General features: G+C 46.4%; 1 protein-coding gene across 1 annotated transcript in view; it reads left to right on the forward strand.

The window, feature by feature from the left end:
- Positions 1–2,924: 2,924 nt before the first annotated feature.
- lingo3b (leucine rich repeat and Ig domain containing 3b) overlaps positions 2,925–4,889 on the forward strand; it is a 23,891-nt gene continuing 21,926 nt past the window's right edge. The window contains exon 1 of the mRNA XM_076144936.1: positions 2,925–3,342. The gene's annotated coding sequence lies outside the window, so the exon portion shown is untranslated. The remainder of the gene's footprint in view (positions 3,343–4,889) is intronic.

Raw genomic sequence — 4,889 nt, forward strand, 5'->3', positions numbered from 1 at the left:
ACATTACCACCCTTCGCAGGGGGAGCAATTGAGGGTTCAGTGCCTTGCTCAGGGGCACCTCGGCAGGGACTCGAACCGGCAACCCTCCAGTTCCCAAGCGGAAGCTCTACCCACTGAGCTACTGCCTCCCTGTCTCAATCATGTCTCTTGTTTTGTGTGGGAGGAGTCATGCAGGCAGGACTGGCCTCATATTGTCCACATGTCGTCATCCATATGTGTCAGCGGGTAAATTCAAATGTTACATAAGTAAAAGTGTCACCTGGGAGGAAAGCTTGCAGCAGTTCACAGCCAGTTTATCTTACTGGATGCATTTCCCAGGCTGCTGCTATGTTTAACACAGACAACCTACTGTGCTACACTGTCAAGTTAGGGAAAATACAAAAAAGCTTTTTAAACTTATGCCCCCATTTAAATAAAGCAAATAATTGAATCATCGCCCCTTAATTTGGTTACAGCCCACTGAATGTTTTGGTGGCCTTCAGTGTAAAGAGCGTGGTTACATTTTGGAGCTCTGGAGTGCCCGATTCCCAGTATAGAGTTACTTGATGAGAAATAGCTCAGGTCATGTGAGAAGCGTGTGTTATTTTTGTGAGAGATGTAATTCCACATGCCTGGGACCGTCTGCCTATCGAACATACATACATGGAAGTTTTTCCCAACACAACTGCAACGGAAAACACTTTGTGCCGGAAGAAAAAAAGCCAAACGGTAACGGAATCACAAGCTGAAATCAAATTTGCTCTTATTATGGAATTCATCTGCACGTTCTGAGGAGCGGAAGCATAAAGTGACAAGGAACAATAAGTGTGTGTTTGTGTCACGGAGCAGAAATAAACTCTGTTGGGTTTGAAGATAATTAAAAATAGACTCAGTAGTTTCCATTTATTACATTTGACCATATCTGGCTCTGTAATGAATCAACTGGAGTCCTCCATGTTTTCTTCACAGCAGGTTTCATATCCAACAATCACTTACTTCTTGTTCAATTCCATCCAGGCCACGTGATCTTTGATATTTATACCTCAGTCTGACCCTCGTCGCACGTATGCCCACAACTTAAATGTCACCTTATGCTGCCCTAAATGTCAGCCTGAATGAAAACCTCTCTGAAGGTGAAGCTTTCAGAGGGACCAACTGTCATTTGACTTCCCAGTTTGACCCTGCAAGTAAACGTTACTCATCAAACTTCACACCCGAGTTTCTGTCCGAACCTAAGATGCAGAGTTACAATTTAGACATTAGATGAGGCAATGTGACTTATATATTAAATTCTTTAGCCTCTGTTTGATCATTTAGACAGGCGAAAACGAAATATTAGAATAAATCTCGCGGCAAATCATGTTGCTGGCTCACAGGGTGTCAGGATGTCATCCATGTATCTGTACAGGAACACAGGAGCCTACTTCGCAATTCTAATAATACTTCTGCACTCGCCATTGTTAAAGTTGTTTATTTCCCTGTCTGTCATCAGAGCAGAACCGCGGCGATCTGCTGATATATCAGCTGATAAATCAATAATTCCAATTATCGGCGTGCTGTTTCCCTGCCACCGAGTCCCCCCACCCCCACCCCCCTCACTGTGACGTAATGAGACGAGGCTGATCCCTGTGATAACATAAGGAACATACTAATCACTGCTAATCACTGCTGCTGCTGATGATTCAAGCAGTGACAACCCGAGACAAGACGAGACACATTTCATCTTGTCATTTTGTACTTCTAGAGCAAAAACAACAAAGACCTTCCTGGTGAAAATGTTGGCTTGATGAAGTGTTTTTGGCTTCTTTCCCTGACTGCACTTATCTGGATGCACGTCGCTTTGTAACGCTGTAAATTATGTTGGAATAAATGTGCTTTCAGCTTGTGATTGTAGTTTAACGGCGACCTCCATGGATTGGTTGTTTGTTTGGCATATTTGTCTGATCATAGACTTTTAAATAGGTACAATTTGGTATTATCAATATTATTAGAACAATACAAGATTTGTCTGCGCTTTAATGAGCTTAATGAGTCTAGTGTGTTATTGTGTCTGCACTTGTTTTTTCATTAAGACTTAAGAGGGTGGAAATGTGTGCCCTGGTGTTTGTGTGTGTGCATTGGCTCAGAGGTCAAAGTGTGAGGTGTGTGCAGGACTTCGGGGTCGGAGGGATGGACTCTTCTCCTGTGATGAGCTGTTATCTGACCTCAACGGCGGGCAGCTGGTTGGCTGCTCGAAGAGAGTGTGTGAGTGTGTTTGTCCAATTAAATCTCTTCCCCCTTACACCCAGAGGCAGGGAGAGAGAGAGAGCGAGAGAGAGAGAGAGAGAGAGAGAGAGAGAGAGAGAGAGAGAGAGAGAGTGGGAGAGAGGGGGAATTAGAGACAGGGAGAGTCTGAATTTCACCAGTGATCTGATTTACTGTGACAAACAGGGCAGAACAATGAAAAGGTCAATTTTCTCTCCCTCTCTCTCTCTCTCTCTCTCTGTGTGTGTGTGTGTGTGTGTGTGTGTGTGTGTGTGTGTGATTGTCTGAGAGGGTGAAATCATTTAATAGGACAAACACACTTGAAGAATTCCACATTACCAAACAACAACAACAGCTAATTTTTTTTTTTTTGCAACATAATTGTACTGAAATGTATCTATACCTCATCCTCTCTAAAGACCCTTTCCTCCTTTCCTCCCTCTCCTCTGCTTCCTCCTCTCCTCTCTCCTAAATCCCTGGGTCGGGTCTTTTCGTCTTTTCGTTTTGGCTTCTGATGGCTGTTCGCAGAGAGTTCCTAAACCGTGAAAAATCCGGCAGCTCTGAGAATTGTGAAGCCAAATAGCAAGCAGCAGATACGGAGAGAGAGAGAGAGAGAGAGAGAGAGAGAGAGAGCGAGAGAGAGAGAGAGAGAGAGAGAGGCGCGTTCACTGAGCAAGGCAGAGGAAGCAGCAACACAGCAACAGAGGCATCACACATTCTTTCCTCCATCCTCACACACACTCCCAGGTCCTCACCGAGGGGAGATGGGGTGCACCGTGCCGCGTTGAGGAGCACTGACTCGGGTAGGAAGAACCCCACGTGAGTCGCTCCTGTGTTTAAGAGAGGGAGAGAGAGAGAGAGAGAGAGAGAGAGAGAGAGAGAGAGAGAGAGAGCGCGTAAGAGTGGCAGGCTCGACACAACAGCTGATGCCAGAGACTGGGAGAGAGAGAGACTGAGGGCGAGGAAGAGGTCGGGGATCGGAGAGCTGCGCGGCTGGCACATGTAGAGCAAAGTCGGCAACTTATGGACTGAGACAGAGACGTAGGAGACGGAGAGAAGATTCAACAAACGCACCACAGCTGAGATGAGGAGGCACCAGGGACCGCGATTCACTCCTGGGTATGTTAACATACACACACGCGCGCGCGCGCGCACACACACACACACGCCACGCGCGAGTTTATTTTGGTTTCTCTCTGCACGCTTGTGATACGTTCAGCCGATTATTCACCCTGATTCTGTGTCTCCAAAGGCATCCAGAAAATGACGGGAGATGGAAATGTGTGTGTGTGTGTGTGTAATCCTTGCTTCGCCCTGCTATAAAGGATTGTTAACCACCACAAGCATCTCATTAGAGGTTTCATAAGCTGTCAGGGTGATGCATGTACAGACACCTTCTGTAGCGGCATGTTGACGCTGAACACCTTGTCAACAATTGTTTTTGTGGCTGTGACGCTGATCACCGCGTTAACTTCGCGTGTGTGTGCGTGTGTGTGCGCGCGTGCGCGCGTGTGTGTGTGCGTGCGCGGCGGAACTTTCCCTGTTTACGGCGCGCAGCTCCTCTTACTCGCTACTCTTCCTCCGCGGGGTTCCATGTGCTGTAACATGACATGTGCGGCCATGTGTTGTGTGGTGTGGGTGGCAAAGAGCATGTGGCTGAGGACACTACAGCACATATGCATGAGGGGAGGCGTCTCTCTCTGTCACCCTCTTCACCTTCTTTCCTTCCACCATCTTCCCTCACTCGCCATTTCACTTTCCAATTACGAGCTGTCACCACCTCTCCTCTCAATCCTGTTGATTAAATCTAAAGGCTCATTCCGATCAGCCAATCACCTCCTTTGTTTTCCAGTTCTCAACTTGTTCACTGACATTGTTTTGTGTTGGAATTGTGTAGCGTTTCTGACATATGTGGCGTTCACTTATCAGGTGTGCAGTCTGGAGCTGTTAGTTATAAGTCTGCCTCCAAAGCTGTTTCCCCCTGACATTCCACCATTAAGCGTATGTTTCCATGAATTGGGATCCCACAGCACTTTATGGACGTCTCCTCACAGCACTTCACAGCTTGCAGTCAACTCGCCCCATAATGTGAAGCGGCTGAGGGAACATTGTGGATATACATGCAGGGCGTTAAAAAGGAGAAATAGTACATAAAGAAAATTGGTTTTACAATGTTTGCGTGATTATAGACTCAATGTTTAGGTTTTAATGTGGGAGAAATAGCAACATGGATCCCTAAGGGTCCATTGTGAATGCCAAATATCTCTAGAATGCTACAACCAACAAACTAATACCTGTGTTTTAGTTTGAGGCGTAAAAGGTCACCATAATATCACTTTGGCTTGTTTTGGTGGGTTCATAGTTTCTTCGGCCCAAAACATAAAAAACCCAGACAGCTGGCATGCAGATCTCTCCCAGCATATGGGCAAACTGTGTGTGTGTGTGTGGGTGTCTGAGACTGAAGACTTTCCAGAGAGCTGCACCCACCCAATCAAACACACACACACACACACACAAACACACACACACACACACACACACACACACACACAAGGGCTTGTATAACAGACCAGTGTGACAGGCACCTGAAGCGTAGCATTAGTCCCCTCTCTTCCTCTGCTGCCAAAATGTGGCAGAACGCAGAGGTTAAAAGACACAGATGAGAT

Source organism: Genypterus blacodes, unplaced genomic scaffold, assembly GCF_046128005.1.
Source record: "Genypterus blacodes isolate CSIRO-AG114 ecotype Tasmania unplaced genomic scaffold, CSIRO-AGI_Gbla_v1 ptg000029l_1, whole genome shotgun sequence".
Taxonomy (NCBI): Eukaryota; Metazoa; Chordata; class Actinopteri; order Ophidiiformes; family Ophidiidae; genus Genypterus; species Genypterus blacodes.